A 17,814-nucleotide genomic window follows, 5' to 3' on the forward strand; every position below is an offset into this window, starting at 1 on the left:
GACTCCCAAACCCAGACTCACCCTCCCCCGCTTCATTACACCTGCCATCACCTTTCATTCACAAGATGCTGTCTACGGTGAGAGTTGTAACTGGCTTCCTTAGCATTAGTGGTGAGAAACCAAGGTCTCTGTACTTCTCTCAGCAGCTTCAGATTGAAGCGCCTGATACACACGCCTTGTGATACACGTCCTTCCGGGAGGGAAATCAGTTGCCACTCTTCTTCCCTGAAACAATGTGCCAAAGCAGCCCACTGGGGCAGGAAAGCTGAGCTCAAAATCACATTTCTCTCTGTCGATAACCTGAGGACAAGTGCTCACAGAAGAAAACTGTGTCTCGTGTTTAGAAAAGCCCCCCCCACCCCTCCACCCCCGCCCCGTGTCTAAGGAAACTCCTGCATCAAGGATGAGGCTTTTTTACTTAAAAAAAAAAAAAAAAAAAAAAAAAAAACAAGAAAAAAAATGAACAAACCCATTCCAGCATCATGGCATAGGATATCAAAGTGGCAAGGGCCTGGGGAATATTTTGGACCACACTTTCCATCTGAATGATAAAGAAATGTTAGCAGGTGCCCTTGTCCTTCCCCTGTGTGGTCTCCGCTGCCTGCACAGAACATGAATTAAGCATCTGCTATTTTCCAGACACTGGGCTAAAAAAAGAGCAGACACTCTAGTAGGTGCCATGATGCTTAGCATTTTACAATCTATTGTGCAAAAGTGAGTATAGATACTCCAAGATAAACAACAGAGGTATCATATCCTATGGTGTCTGAAGAACAACCACCAGGGGTTGCCTGGGAAAGCTCTGAGGGTGTCTTGAACTGAGCCCTGGAGGGAACAATTAACATTACTTAGTCCCTGTTAGGCACTGTGCTAGAGGTTACTTAATCCTGTGACCAACCCTGCAAGGTTAGCGTTGTTCCCATTTACAGGTAAGGCTCAGAGGTAAAATGGATCTGAGTGTGACCGGAAGCCTAGGTGTCGTTCTTCTGGGATGAAGATGAAAAGAGAAGGAAAGGGGGTTAAAAAAGTTTCCTACGGGTGCCTGGATGGCTCAGTTGGTTAAGCGTCCGACTTTGGCTCAGGTCATGATCTCACAGTTCGTGGGTTCGAGCCCCGCGCTGCACTCTGTGCTGACAGCTCAGAGCCTGGAGCCTGCTTCCGATTCTTGTTTCCCTCTCTCTGCCCCTTCCCTGCCCGTGCACTGTATGTCTGTCTGTCTCTCCAAAATAAATAAACATTAAAAACATTAAAAACAAGTTTTCTATATTGAAGAAATGTGAGAGATGGCATAGGAGAGTGATCAGATTCTCAGAACTTATGCATGGAGGATTTATGAATTTTGCACAAGCCACCTGTGTTTTGGGGCATTTCACTGCATAATTAAAACTCCATCAGCAGGTACCCAAGTGCAGGAAAAGAGCTGAGTCGCATTGTCCACACAATGCACAAGTATTGGGCACTAGCTCTGACTATGGGTGACAGACCCATAGACAAGACAGGGTCCTCCCCCTCAGAAAGGCCACGGACTCATCAAGGAGACAAAGCACGTGACCAAATACATGGCCTGACACGGGTAAGGGAGACATGCTAAACAGCAGACTTCAAAAGGGCATGAGAACAGCTTATCAATACCAGGTCCTAATGTGGTTAAAAATATTACACTTGGAACAACTTGGTAATCATCTACTCTAACCTTGTCATGGCATCATTGATGGAACCGAGTTACAGCAAGAGGAAACAGGATTCTCAAGATTACACAGCTGTGTAGAGACCAGAACCCTTGAGTCTTAACAAAACGGTGCTTCTCAGCTGTTCAGGATCAGCGTGGGAAGGAAGGCTGCTGATACCAACAGCTGGCGTGGACCCTGGCTTCCTGGGGCCCTTACACACACTCTTCTCACGCCACACCTGCAGGAGCTGAACAGCAGACACGCCACATAAACCACGGGGTTCTGCTCGCAGTCTCGAAGCCTGCTGGTTGCCGTCCTCCTCGGGGAGAGTCCTCTCTTAGCAAGCCAAGGGCAACACGCCTGCAATAGTCAGCTAATGGTCTTCTTTGGCATGGTATTAAGTCGCCAATAACAAAACGCAAGACCTTGCTTTTCAACAGTTTTGATATCCTTTTTGATGCAGACCATAAATGGAGGCTTGCAAGTTCAATGTAGAAAATAATTTGGTCTGGTGAAGTCACTGGGCAGTGGTGGGAGAGAGCCAGACAGGGGATGCATGTATGTGTATGTAGATAAGCACATAATTCTGAACAAGGAGCCAGCATTCTAATCTAGATCTGCTCAGCCAGCCAGCCAGCCAGCCAGCCATCCACCCATTCAATTCATCCAGCATTCATTTATTAAATGCCGATTATGTGCCAGGCACTGTTCTGGGCTCTGAGTCGTAAACAACAACAACAAAGCCAAAAACCTTAAGGTCCTGTCTCGTTGGCACATCCGTTCCAGTGGGAGAGCCAGGCCACAGACAGATCCACAGTAAAGTGCCAAGTGGGGCTAAGAGACATGGGGACAGCACAGTAGAGGTGGGGGTCCAGACTGATGGCGGCAGCGGGAATGGGAGCCTACCAGAGAAGACAGGGGGTTGGAAAAGCATAGCTGAGGTGACATTTGAGGAGAAAGAAACTCTCCCTCGGCTCAGAGCAAAAGAAGAAAGAGCGGCAGACGAATGGGGAGCCTATAGCACCGAGGCGTCCAGGAAAGGAACCAGGGGCAGCTGCAGTCTGTCTGTCTGTCCCAGGTGAGCTGGCTGCATGAAAAAGCTTTTGTCGAGGCTCAATCTAGAAAAGGTCACTGATTTAGTAGCAAGTGGCAGGTAAAAAAATCTGCCTGGATGGAATGTGTTCCTTACTTAGAGCTCGAGGCTGCTGGAGAATAGGTCAGAAGGCACGAGGCTGCATGCTGTATGTTGGAAATACATTTCAGAGCCATCGAAGGAGGGAAATGATGCCCATCTTGGCCAGAGAAAGAGAAGTGCATAGAAACAACACATTTCCTGAGCCCAGAAGTTGAGAAGTGTACGTGGATCCCAGGGAAGATGCCGACAGCTTTCCCATCCTCTTTTTGTAGTCAAAATTAGGACATTTCAATTCATTTAGGCTTTAACTTACAAAACAGTCATTTCTTTTGCTATCAGAATTTAACCCTGCATGATTTGCCATTGAGATCCTGCCAAAGGCCTGGGAGAAAGGAGTCACAGTGATGGATGACTGGTTAAGGGCCGGTGGGGGGATTGCAGAAGGCTGCATGACAGGGCCACACTGCCTGGGGCCTGTACTAAACTCCCATGCCTGGCCTCCAATTTTCCCCAAAGGACACTGAACAAAGAGCTCTACAAAACTCTCCATTGCATTTATTGCAAGGATGTTACTGAGGACACCGTCCACTGTAGATTGAGTCCCCTCAAAATAAACAATTATATATTCTTTTGGAGCAAGAATCCTTCAAATGACCGAGTAGACCTTTTTACTTTGGCAGCCTGGAAGCTCAGAGCTCAACTTTAAAAACAGCACAGGATACAATGAACCTTGTACATAACTTATTGTGTAAGTTGCTTAAAACCCTTTGTAGGATAAAGTGGGCTATAAATGAGTGATAAATAAAACAGAATGTTTGTGCAAACATAGAGCCTGTTAGGTGTTTAACTTTGTTTAAACTTCTTACATGGTTTCTCACTATGGTTTGTTAGACATGAATCTTTGCAAAGTGTTTCCCATTTTCCATTTTCTAGTAGTGGGCCAAAGACAAGCTGACTTCTTTGTCACCATGTAAGGTTTGGAACTCCCTTAGAAGGAAGACTTTGAGATGTTGTCCTTTCACTGACTTGCTAACTTGGACAGCTACATATGCTCAGTCCAGTCTCCCAGGAAGTAGCACAAATTACCCCACTCCAGAGGTTAGAGTTTATAAAGCTTCAACCGATGTGTAGAGTCAAGCACAGTCAAGGACAGCCGAGTTCACCCGTTTCACTGAGGGGCCCGGTCCTTTCCATTAACCTTGATCTGGAGCACATCTGACCAGCAGCTTGCGGCCAGTCCATCCTCATTCTGTCTCTGCATCTGTCAGGCTGTCCTGTCCGTCTCTCCTGGATCCTGGTTTTTACAAGGATTCTGGCTAAACTCCACAGAAGTGACCTGCTTCTGACCTCCAGTTCCTATTTCTGTTTCACTTCCTGTAGCTTCTGTTGGATGTCTGGGTTTTCTCAGTTTTCTCAGAAACCTGAGAAATGGGAAAACTACTCATTTTATCCTTTTCCTGCTGCATTTTGAACATACATCAGAGGCTCTCTCTGTTGAGCTACGTTTAATCACTGCGCTGAATTAGGTACCTGGGAGGACATGGAGGGATGAGATTCCAAGAATAAGAGCCCCTTGGGGCGCCTGGGTGGCTCAGCCGGTTAAGCGTCCAACTTTTGGGCTCAGGTCAGGATCTCACGGTTCATGAATTTGAGCTCCACGTCAGGCTCTGTGCTGACAGCTCAGAGCCTGGAGCCTGCTTCGGATTCTGGGTCTCCGTCTCTTTCTGTCCCTCCCCAGCTCAGGCTATCTCTCTCCTTCAAAAATAAATAGACATTAAAAAAAAAAATTAAAAAAAACTGGGGCGCCTGGGTGGCTCGGTCAGTTAAGCGTCTGACTTCGGCCCAGGTCATGATCTCATGATCTGTGAGTTCAAGCCCTGCGTCAGGCTCTGTGCTGACAGCTCAGAGCCTGGAGCCTGCTTCGGATTCTGGGTCTCCGTCTCTTTCTGTCCCTCCCCAGCTCAGGCTATCTCTCTCCTTCAAAAATAAATAGACATTAAAAAAAAAATTAAAAAAAACTGGGGCGCCTGGGTGGCTCGGTCAGTTAAGCATCTGACTTCGGCCCAGGTCATGATCTCATGATCTGTGAGTTCAAGCCCCGCGTCGGGCTCTGTGCTGACAGCTCAGAGCCTGGAGCCTATTTTGGATTCTGTGTCTCCCTCTCTCTCTGCCCCTCCCCTGCTCATGCTCTGTCTCTCTCTGTCTCAAAAATAAATGTTAAAAAAAAATTAAAAAAAAAATTAAAAAAAAAAAAAAGAAAGAAAAACAAGAATGAGGGCCCCTACTCTGGGTCAAGTCATCACAAGGCACTGCAAGGAGAGAGGAGCCCAGAACCGTCCCGCCCCAGTCACTGCCACACTGAAGAGAGCTCCGGTCCGGATTTCACACACGAGGTCTGTGAGCTATATATCCTGTCATCACCACACTAACGAGAGCTGTGTCAGTCATACACTGCTCTGTATATGCCAACAGTTATGTAGTTACGTGCCACTGTCCAAGGAGCAACTGCCCCGTGAATCTGTTGACTTGATTTGTTTGCCATGTGCTGTTGACTGGGTATTTGTGTGCCCCTCAAGTTCTTATGTTGAAACCTAATCACCAGTGGGGATGGTACTTGAAGGTGGGGCCCTTAGGAGGTGATCTCTGGGGTGATTCCTCACCCCATCAGCCATGTGAGGACACAGAAAGGAGATGGCCAACTATGAACCAGGAGGGAGTCCCACACCAGACACCAAAACTGTTGATGCCTTGATCTTGGACTTCCCAGTCTCCAAAACAGTAAGGAATAAGCGTGCCATGCAGTGTATGCAATTCTGTTAGAACAGCCCAAATGGATGAAGACACCAGACCAGGTAGAACTCTCAAATACCATTAATGTGTTTGATTGAAGGTCTATCACCTTTCTTTTGTTCCTGGTTCTGCAAGGGGAGGCAATAGATTACAATACATCGAGGGCCTCCTGCCCATCCTTCCTGTTTCCCCAGGAATGTGTTATGTGGACTGGTGCATAGGGCACGCAGAACAAGGTCTACTGAGTTCTTCAGGATGTCTCCACTTTCCCGTCTCTGCCCATTGGGGCCATGGGTGAACCAAGAATGAGTTGTGGTTGCTCCAAAACCTGTGTAGGCCTGTTGTTATTGTTGCAATTAAGTATGCTAAGTCAACATTATGTAAATTGATTAATTAGGAGTGTGAGAAGAGCTGTTTCTCTGAAAACTAAATTGGATTCTTGAGAAAGATCTGATGGTGGCAGTGAGTAGCTGAACAATGGCTATTGTATTAGAGAACTCAGAAAGGCAGTAAACATCGGGCTGGATTCTGCATTCCCGGGCTTGGAGAGTGTCTTTGATGCTACCTCTAACTGAAATTGGAAATGACATTACAAGCGTAGGCTATATAAAAAAATGCCAAATAAGGATAATCAGTGGACTCTAAATCAGAAACAAAGCTGTGACTTCAAAACACTTGCATTTACAGCCACGGTTCATCTGTACGTTTTCTCCCCATATTATGGCCATCTTTGTGATACCTGAGCAATTATCATAGGCAGTCTCAGAAACAAGCATCACGAGGGGCGACTGGGTGGCTCAGTCGGTTAAGCGGCCGACTTCGGCTCAGGTCATGATCTCGAGGTCTGTGGGTTTGAGCCCCGCGTCGGGCTTTGTGCTGACACCTCAGAGTCTGGGGCCTGCTTCCGATCCTGTGTCTCCCTCTCTCTCTGCCCCTCCGCCGCTCTCACTTTGTCTCACTCTGTCTCTCAAAAATAAATAAATGTAAAAAAAAAAAAAAAAAAAAAGAAACAAGCATCACGAGAGTTCTAGGCCAGGCCCAATTGTTCCGAGACCTGGGCATCCACTTTTATGAAATATTTCCACAAAATAATCCCAAAGGTCCATCTGAGTTCTGACACTAGGATTCTGTGGCTGTCAATTAGCTCATAGCTGCTTAAGACCTAAGCACATCCATCAATCCATCTGTACCGAAAAGTCTCCCATACGATCTAAGGACTCTGACCTACCTTATTATAATCAGTGCTCCCCACCTTGGGTACTTTTATTCTTCCTTAGAGACAGGAAGATTTGGGACATATTGTCTTCATAGTTTTCAAACACACAGTTCTTAGTTTGCCTGTGACTTCTAAATGTATTCCTAATCAAAGTGTGGAAAACTCTTAAACATCTTATAAAGTCCTTTGTGCTGCTTCTGTGCTTGACGTTTTCCATTTCAATTAACTCTGTATTAAGGTGTCATTGGATGAAAGGCATAAGAGAAACAGAGGAACCTGTTATAAGCGCAACCTTTTAGCCCCCGGGAGATTCTAATTCCGTTCCACTTATGCAATTTTTGACTGCTGCTGACCCGGTAACTTAGGGGCAAGCTTCCTCATCATGAATCATTTTAAAGAGCTTGTACATGTGGGCAGCTGTGGCTCTGAGCTAACAGAACTCAACATGCTGTCCACTCACCTTTTGTAGATTTGGAATAATGTGCCAGGTGAGAATGAAGCCAAAGGGGGCCGCAGAGAAAGATACAGACGAGGAACAGGAGCAAACCTGCAGTCTGGGAAATTCTGTGGCCATCAACAAAGCTAGGCACTAAGGCAAAGTGAGTCAACTTTGTCTTCCACTAATAGTCACTTGTACATATCACTGAAGACTTAAGGACAAGTATGTGGAAGAACATACTGAATCACAACCAGAATTTTTATTCTTTAATTCGATACACATTTAGTGGACATCTAGGACAGGTCATGGATTATTATTAAGTAAAAGAATGAATGAGATAGAACTGCTGACTTCAGACACACTGCAAATAAATACAGGAGACGTTTGTGTGCATGAGAGACACAAGAGAGTATCCACTGTGCCCCAGTGGAACCTAAGTAAACTCCCATGGAAATACTGCAATGCACTAATTCTTTGCAACTGAGAGAGCCAGGGGAGGTGGTATTTGTGCTGGGTCTTAAAGGATGAATAAGATTTTGGTGGGCAGATTAAAAGTAGAAGGGCCATTTCAGGCTGAGGAAAGACCCCAAGCGTAACAATCACACAGAGCCCAGCATGGGGAAGGGAAGGCTGCATACGTATCAAAGACACCAGCATCCTAGTTTCCAGTCCCAGCTGAGCCACTGGCCACTTGTGTGTCCTTTCAAATTCCTTTTATTCTCTGGGCTTTAGTTTGTTCTCTGCAAAATGGGGCTGATAAAACCCACTTAGGTACTATAAAGACTAGACCACTTAGGTACTATAGTAAAGACTAGTACCACTTAGGTACTATAAAGACTATAGGTAAAGTATCTATACCTACACTGATGTTGTTTAATAAATGAATTGTGGTTTTTACTGTTATTACTAGGAACTAAATCTGGGCAAGTGGACTGGGGTCAGCGTGGACACAGAAATCTGGTCTTGACTTAGATGCTGAAGTGAGTGGGCATCAAACTTGCTAAACAGGAAAAGAATATGAAACTAATCCTTGTCCTATTTGTGCGTTAGGGATTTTAGGAACGATAATAATAACAGCAAAAGTAACAAACAGAAGTGTCCATAAGACAATTAGTATAGGGCATTTAAAATACACTGTTTCATTTAAGTTTTCCAATAACCCCAGAAGATAGATATTGTTACCTTCCATTTAACAGAAATGGAAACCGAGGCTTAGAAAAACTGAAATCCTTTGCCTGTGGACATGCTACTAATAAGCTGTGCAGCTGGATTCAAACCCAGGTCCTTCCTGAGTCCAGATATGCAAGCCTCGTGAACTGTTCAGGAATTCCTTTCAATGTGAATCTAGGGGTGTGGTCCATTGTGAAGACTTTTTCAGGTTACTGAAGAGTACAACCAAACTCCCCTGACACCACAGGGTTTGATATAGCTTGGGGTCCTGCCAGAAATGGACCCGACATCCTGAGGGCTGTCTCCTGTCCAGAATCCTCCTGGCTCAGCCAGTGTAGCTAAAATTCTCTGACTTTTCAGCACCTGACAGCTCAGACAGCCCACGCCATACTCTCAGTAGGACCAGAGAACAACACAGGTGGGTTTCTACTCTGTAGGCTGGAACGCTGGTGGCTAAGCCCATGCAGTGGGCAGACACGTGGACGGCATTAGGAAGTTTGAGAACCTCATGCCACAAGGTCGGCCACCTCACACGGTCTTGCTACACACACAGTGAGAAGATGGCTGCCACCTTGTGGACATTCCCCGGGGGCCTTCGATACATGGAGCGATGCTGATGTTGGATGCATACCTATGGTAAAGCTAACTGCAGCAGAGGATGAGAGGGAAGGTTTAAAAGGGGTAAAAAGCAATTTCCTCCTCTATAAAGCCTTTCCCAACTTCATGGGCCAAATTTAGCTCTCCTGCTGCACTTCCATTGCTCCTGGACCATGTCCTCATTATAATAATTATCTCTTAGTATCAGCGGGCATCACGATCCTCTGAGGAGGCTTTTTAAAAGTACATGCACTTGGCTCCCCATCTCAGGAGATTCTAATTTGCTAAGTTTGGGTTTTGGACAGGGAATTAGTATTTTTAAAGAACCCCTCCCCCAACCCCGAGCATTAGTATTTGACAGTATGGAGGATAATATATCCTGAAAAACAAACCAAAAATCTTGGTAGAAACCTAAAAATGCTGGATTAGTAATAATGATGATGATGATGATGTGGGGGGGGGGTGTAAAAAAGGAAAAAAAGGAATAGACAAGAACATAAGGATAATCTTCAGAGTCAATAAAGAAATTGATAAGAAAGCACAAATCCAGAGAGGTAAGCAAGCTGAAAGCAATACATGAGCTGGGGAACCTGTCTCCATAAGCATCATTAAGCACTGGTTTTAATAAGCCAAACACAGGAAGAGAGACAGACTAGGACTGTAGGACTATGCAAAAGCAGGCTGGGCAACAAAGACTAAAGCCAGGAATCCACCCTGCCCTCCACAACCCCTGGAGAAGTCAGGGCCCTGGTCAGTGAAGCCAGCCCTGCAGCAGAAGAGAGAAGGGACATTTGCCTGTCCTGGCTCCAAGTCTGGGTGAAAGACAGTGACAAAGAGGTCTCTACTGAGAGTTCTTAACTCCAGGCCTATCCGCAGGTATTCGGGGGCCAGAATTCATAGCTGTCTTTTTGGTTTGAAACCACTGTGAACACAAATCCTCCCTGGAGGCATGTATTTTAAAACCTGGCATCAAAGAGTTCTCATAGATAAATCTCCAACTCTCTTGCCGCCGCACCACCCCCCCCACAGACACACACATATACACACAGTTGCAAAATCTATCAAAAAACAAACCCTGCAGAAGTCAAAATGAATTCAACCCCAAAAGACTGACTATTGAAAACATTACATAAGAACATAACACAGACCCACAGACTAAGAAGTAACAGGGAATTGGTGGTGGTTTAAAAACATCCCCAAATTCTTTCACGCTCCTTCCATGAAAAGGTAGAGTCTAATCGTCTGCCCATTGAATGATTCATTCGATACCAACCTGCCTCACACTGTTTGCTCACTTTGAGAGAACCCAGTCTCCATGATACAAGGACACTTGAGAGGCCTCCGTGAAGGGTCAATAAAGCCCCCAGCCTACATCAGGCACCAACTTGCCAGCTATGTGAGTATACCTTGAAAGTCAATTACACAGCCTCTTCAATAAATGGTGCTGGGAAAACTGGATAACCACATGCAGAATGAAATCAGACCCCTATCTTACACCACTCATAAAACTTAACTCAAAATGGATTAAGGACGTATACATAAAAATTGAAACTATAAAACTCCTAAGAGAAAATATATAGAAAAAAAAGCTCTTCACTTTGGCAATGATTTTTTTTTGGATATGACACCAAAAACACAACCAATAAAAGCAAAAATTAAATGAGTGGGACTGTATCAAACTAAAAAGCTCTGTATAGCAAAAGAAACAACAAAATGAAAAGGCAACTGATGAAATGGGAAAGATATTTGCTTAACCGACTGAGCCACCCAGGCGCCCCTATGAAAGATATTTGCAAATCACATATCTGATAGGGAGTTAATATCCAAAATATATAAGGAACTCATACATCTCAACAGCAAAACAACAATCTGATTAAAAAATGGGCAGAGGACCTGGAAAGATGTTTTTCCCAAAGAAGACATACAAGTAGCCAACAGGTACATGAAAAAGTACAGCCATCACTAATCATCAAGGGAATGCCTATCAAACTACAGTGAGATGTCACTTCACCACTGTTGGAGTGGCTGTCATCAAAAGGACAAGAGGTAATCTGTACTGGCAAGGATGTAGAGACAAGGGAACCCTTGCGCACTGTTGATGGGAAAGTCAACTGGCATAGCTATTAGGGAAAATGGTATGGAAAAATTAAATACAAAACTACTATATAACCCAGCAACTCCACTTCTGGGTATATATCCAAAGGAAATGAAAACAAGATCTCAAAGACACATCTGCACTCCCATGCAGCATTCATTATTCACCCTGGCACTATTCACAATAGCCAAGACATGGAAACAACCTAAGTGTGACCAGACAAATAAAGAACATGTGGTATATAGAGTGGAATATTATTCAGCCATAAAAAGAGGGAGATCTTGCCATTTGACACAACTTGGGTGGACCTTGAGGACATTATGCTAAATGACATAAGACAGAGAAAGACAAATACTATATGGTATCACTTATATCGGGAAATCTGAAAAAGCTCATAGGAAGTGTAACGGTGGTTACCAAGGGCTGAGGGTGGCAGTGAGAGGGGTGGGGAAATGTTGGTCAAAGGGTATAAACTTCTAGTAATAAGATGAATTAGTTCTGGGGATCTAATATGTAGCAGGGCGAATATAGTTAGTAAGACTGTATTACATACTTGAAAGTTGATGTCAAATGTTCTCATCACAAAGACTGGGACATTATGGTAATCATTTTGCAATGTACAATGTATCAAATCAAATCAAATCAAATCAAAAACACGTTGTGTACCTTAAACTTACATAATCTTATAAGTCAAATCTATCTCAATAAAGCTGAAAAAATAACTGAAACAAAAATAAAATACCAACACCATAACACAATAAAATATTTGTGTGTAAAAAAAGGGGAAAAGATCAATTATCCAAACCAAGATGACATATGCCTACAACAGCATGAGTCCCCAAAGGAGAAATGCCCAGCTAAGCCCTTCCTGAATTTCTAACAGAAATCATAAGACATAAGTGACTTGTTTTAAGTCACTAAAGTTGGTTTTAATTTGGTATGGATGAATAGGTAACTATCCATACTATAAAAAGTATGATAAAAGAACATGAAAGCTGTCAAAAATGACCAGGCATATTTGAAAAGAAACCAAGAAAAGGATGTGGAAATGAAAAGTGACTGACAGCTGACTTATCAACAGAAACAATGTAAGCCTTTAGAGAGTGGAAGAATTTCTTCAGCATGCCAAAAGAAAATCATTATCACCTAGACTGGTGGATACAGTGAAAACATCCTTTAGGATGGCAAAATAAAGACATTTTTTCAGAGGATCAGGAACAAATTTGACTAGGAGCAGACATTCATTAAAGGAAATTTAAAAATATACATTATAGGGAGGAGGAAAATGATCCTAGAAGGAAAGTCTGAAATGTGGGAAAGAATAGAGAGAAAAAAGCAAATTTATAAAGTTTTAAAAACATAGCAACTGAAAATCAACAATGCTACCTAATGAAATTAGAAGAAAAGTGAAATATGGCACAAAAACAGACACTCAGATCAATGGAACAGAATAGAGAACCCAGAAGTGGACCCACAAACATATGGCCAACTAATCTTTGACAAAGCAGGAAAGAATATCCAATGGAATAAAAACAGTCTCTTCAGCAAGTGGTGCTGGGAAAACTGGACAGCGACATGCAGAAGAATGAACCTGGACCACTTTCTTACTCTATCCACAAAAAGAAACTCAAAATGGATGGAAGGCCTAAACATAAGACAGGAAGCCATCAAAATCCTAGAGGAGGAAGCAGGCAAAAACCTCTTTGATCTGGAGGGCATTATGCTAAGTGAAATTAGTCAGTCAGAGAAAGACAAATATAGGACTTCACTCAAATGAGGACTTTAAGACACAGAACAGATGAACATAAGGGAAGGGAAGCAAAAATAATATAAAAACAGGGAGGGGGACAAAACAGAAGAGACTCATAAATATGGAGAACAAACAGAGGGTTACTGGAGGGGTTGTGGGAGGGGAGGATGAGCTAAATGGGTAAGGGGCATTAAGGAATCTACTCTTGAAATCATTGTTGCACTATATGCTAACTAACTTGGATGTAAATTCAAAAAATAAAATTTTAAAAAAAGAAGAAAAGTGAAACAACCTAACGTACTTTAAACAACAAGCATGTAATTCAAGAGGAGGTGATTATAGACAAAGCATTCTAAAGTTCTCATGGGTTTTTTTTAGGAGACGGAAAATATTGATTTTAGACTTTAAGTTAAATATTCATGTTAAGATTCCTAGATTCCTCAACCTAACAGAGGTTAAAATCCAAAGAAGATCAGAAAGGAGAAATGAGGGAATCTAAGAAGTGGAACCAGTAGGAGGCACAAAATCAAATGGCAGAAGTAACAACCACCATATGAATAACAGAAATTTGGATAAATAGACCCATACCTTCTGGGTGAAGGATTTTTATACAAAAAAATTTTTTTAATCCAGCTACATGTCATTTAAAAAGGAAAAAAAAAATAAAATAAAAAGATAAAAAAAATCTAAAAGGCAAATATGAAATACATCTATTAATATACCAAAAAAAGACATCACTAGAGGTAGTCTTTACATTATGAAAACATTGAAGTCTATTGATAAATTATTAGGATCAGCAAGAGTTTAGTAGATTTCTGCATATAGTGTCCATATACAAAAGTTAATTGTCTTTTCATATATGGACAATAAGTTAAAAATACACTAAAATATCATTTGCAACGGAAAAAAATACATCAGATACCCAGAAATGCATCTACAGAATATGTGTAAGACTTTTATGGGGAACACTATAAAGTGTTATTGGAAGATATTAAAGAACAAACCAAAAGAATAACAAATCATGTTTATAGATTAAAAAAAAAACCCTCATTATCATCAAGATAACAATTCCTGTCAAACTGATTTATGGATATTGACTTGATAAAATTCCAATCAAAATCCCAATGTTTATGAGTGTGTGTATACATGCACGGGACCTGAGAAATTTATTCTTACACATACTTAAGAATAGGCAAGACTCTGATAATTCACTAAGGTATAAACACCTATACATACTGTATTTTTGTTATAGTTCAATTTTAAAAAGCTTTTTTTTTTTTAAAGGGAAAGAATAGGTGAGGAGACCACCACTACCAGCTACCAAGACCTATTATAAAGGTATAGTAACATAATGTGGTACTGATACAGGGATGCGCAAATAGTCTATGCATATGCAGGAATGTGATCTATGACAGATAAATGGGAGAAAGTTGATTTGGAAAACTATCTTGGAACAAATGTTTATAAAAAATAAACAAACTTTATACTTTATATAAATCAATCCCATATGAAGTTAAATATGAAAAACTCTTTAACAAACTAAAAAAAAATTAGAATAAAATGTGGAGAATATTTTCATGACCTCAGGGTATGGGTTATTTTCTTAAACCAAATACAAAAGCATGCAAACCATAAAGGAAAAGTCCAATAAATTCAACTGTGCTCTAATGTCAGTGTATCAATGGACACAATAAAAAAAATTAGAAAGACATGAAATAAACTGAGAGATGATTTTGCAGCATATAGAATTTGCAAAGGCTTAGTATCTAGAACATATAAAGAGTGGTTACAAATCAATAAGGAAAAGATGAGCAACTCAATGGAAAAATGGGCAAAGACATGAATATTTATAGAATAGAAAATCCAACCAGTCAATAAACACATTAACAATGTTCAACCTCATTAGTAATAGAAAAATGCAAATTAATGTACCAGTGACATATCATTTTTCACACAGTAGACTGGCAAAGATCTTAAAAAGTAAGACAACAAGGAGTAATTACCAGTGTAGATGGGTAGCCATAGGAACCCTTAATCACTACAGTGGGAGTATAAATTGTAACAACTACTTTGGAAAACCACTGGCAATCAGTAATCAAGTTGAATATATACATATTCTATGACCCACCTCTATGTGTAACCCCTCAGGAAAGCCTCAGGAGGTATGCACCCTAAAATATATATAAATAATATTCATACAAGTATCGTTGGGAATAAAACTGTGGCAAAAGAAGGGATACACTGTGACTTAGGCATACAGAGCAGTGAAAACAGAATGAACTCAAGTTACATGTTGCAATGTTGATGTAGCCCACTAATAAGACATGAGCAAAAGAAGGAAGTTACAAAAGTATATAGGCAGAATGCTTCCATTTTTAAAAAATGAAAAGAGGCAGAATAAATAACACAGTATTTGAGAATGTGGATTGTTAAACTACAAAGAAGAGCCAGGAGGTGATAAAACATACTGGATTCTGGATTTAACTCTGGGCAAAGAGTACATAGGGCTTCAAAGGGTTTGACGAAGGTTTATTTCTTGAGCTAGATGGTGGATACATGGATGTTGGATTTATTCTTCTTTAAGCAGAATGTAAATATCAGATGTATTCCTTTCCGTGTAGAGCATGTCTCATATATTTTAAATACATAAGAACAAAAATGACAACAGTTGCTACAAAACAAATAAAGCTGGTGAAGCCAGGGGGACAAGGGGTAAATAAACAGCCCAAAGCTCAGGGGATTCTGCCAAGCACCTCCAGTTGTGTGCCAGTGGGTCCTGTTGTTCTAAGTGTTTATTTGCACATCTGTCTTCCTGTTACAACCGTGAACCCGGTGAGGGCAGCGACTGTATTCCGCTCCCATCTATTTCCCCAGCCGTGGCATTGCTGATGTGCCACGAACATTTGTTGACTAGTGATGATGGCATCCTTCCTCATACTGCCTGAGCCAGAAAGCTGGAAGTCAACTCTGATTCCTTCTCTCCCTCACCAACCATAGCCTAGCATCCCAAGTAGCACATGCAAAATATATCTGAGATCCAGACACCTCTCTCTGCAAATGCTGCTATCCTCCCCTGCCCTAACCAGTCACCCTGCTTTGATACTTGTCTCCTCCAATCCCACTTCCACGCTGTAAACAAGCTATGTTCTCGGAACGCAAATCAGATCCACACCAGTACCTTACTGTAAAACTATTTAAACATAAAAAAACAAACCATTATTGTGGCCTCCAGATCCCTACATGAACAAGCCCCTGCCCATCTCCTTCTGCCCTTCCTAATGTGTGTCTCTCAAGATTACTCCAGCCACATGGGACATCCCATTCCTCCAAGGCCAACCGTTCAGATGCCATACGTGCTGGAATGTTCTCTGCCAAACTCTTCCCTACTTTTCTCAGGGTCAGCTCCTCTGCACTCTTTCAGCCTAAGGTTCTCCTTCCAGAAAAGCCTTCCTTCTTGTCCCTCTCACCAAATACCTCCCCACTCCTTTATTCTCAAATTCTCTCATGTTTCCTTCAGATGACCTATCACATTGATTTTTCTCTTGCCTCTCTTTCATACTACATAAGCTTCTGAGGGGGGTTGTTATTCTATGTCTAGAGCCCAGTAGTGTCAGGAATATAGTAAGTGTTCAATAAATATTTGTTGAAGGGGAGGAAAAAAAGGAAGCCCAGATTAATTACAATGGAAGATACTCCTTGGATAAGTCATGAACCTTAACTGTGATCCGAGGTGTTTCCCCTCCTTTCCTGATCTCCTCACTTACCCACTCTCCCAAGGACAGGATGCTTCCTGTGGCAAAGGAGCTCAGAAGAACCAGTCCTCACCTCATTCTCCCCTGAGTTTTCTCTGTTCTCCCCTTTACCACACACACACCTGATGTGGTAGTTCTCTCACACTGATCCTATCTGTCACTTCTAGAGGAACGATATTATTGTCTCAATGTTCTCTTACATTTTCCAAGGGGCAGGTGCGAACTGTAAGGAAAAGACTGGAGACACCCTGCCTTCCCTTGGCCACTCTTCCTTGCTTCCCTGCCACATGGCTGTCTCTGAATCTGTACAAATGGTGACACTCAGCCCAGGGTGCTCAGTGTTGAGATGATTCTCAAACTACGAGAACAATTCAAAGGAAATGATATGGGCTCATTGGCGACGCGGCGATTATTAGAACAAGACCTCTAATCTCATGAACAGTTTTCCTAATTAACAAGTCCCATTTTCCCTTAACTGATGTATATTCTAATTTTTTTAATGACAGCTCATTCATAAAGAGGCAGAATCCAAAAAGAAAGCCTTCTGAGTTTTGTTCAAAGGATTCAAGTTTAAAAGCAAATAGGTGAAGGATTAACGGAAGGTTCAAGTTTCATTAAGTAGATGTGTTGATGTTACGGGAAAGTAAAGTACAGAGGGCCAAGCCTTTCCATCCTTAGGAACACGTCGCCTGTAATGAATTCTGTACAGCACTGCTTTCAACCCTGCGATATTTCATTCATTGATTTTATTGTCAAATGAAAAGGCTCTGGTTCCAAGTGGCATTTCGTGAGACAGACGGGAGTGACCCAGACTTCATTACTCGGCACTTGCTCTCTGGATAATTTTAATGCTACGTGGGCGGAAAGCAACAGAAGAGGACAGTGTGCTGATTCCAACATCTGGAATCACTTTGGTTGAGGTCCATGCTACCAATACCCCCCAGCTATTCGATTCCATCTGTCTCTGGAAATTTGTGTGCCTGCCCTGGATGCTAATGAAGGGCCTGACCCCAGCTTCTCTCCCTCCCCTCTGAGGCTCAGAGGGGTGACTGGCACAGGTGGTCAATGTTGCTAGCTGTGGCAGAAGATGAGGACAGAGAAGGAGTTCAGCATGTGGCGGGAACACCCGGGAAGCATCCCGATGAACTATTCAACAGCATGCTCTCTGCACTGTGGCAACACCGGGGAGGGCACAGAGCA

At 42.4% G+C, this 17,814-nt stretch overlaps 1 protein-coding gene and 1 long non-coding RNA gene across 7 annotated transcripts in view; one reads left to right on the forward strand and one right to left on the reverse strand.

Moving 5' to 3' along the window:
- LARGE1 (LARGE xylosyl- and glucuronyltransferase 1) overlaps positions 1–17,814 on the reverse strand; it is a 544,237-nt gene that overhangs the window by 133,546 nt on the left and 392,877 nt on the right. The gene's annotated exons all lie outside the window — the stretch shown is intronic.
- Positions 1–17,814, forward strand: part of LOC109501773 — a 28,136-nt gene that overhangs the window by 2,580 nt on the left and 7,742 nt on the right. Inside the window, exon 2 of the long non-coding RNA XR_002744018.2 lies at positions 14,147–14,200. This is a non-coding gene — a long non-coding RNA (uncharacterized LOC109501773). The remainder of the gene's footprint in view (positions 1–14,146; positions 14,201–17,814) is intronic.

Source organism: Felis catus, chromosome B4, assembly GCF_018350175.1.
Source record: "Felis catus isolate Fca126 chromosome B4, F.catus_Fca126_mat1.0, whole genome shotgun sequence".
NCBI classification, from domain to species: domain Eukaryota; kingdom Metazoa; phylum Chordata; class Mammalia; order Carnivora; family Felidae; genus Felis; species Felis catus.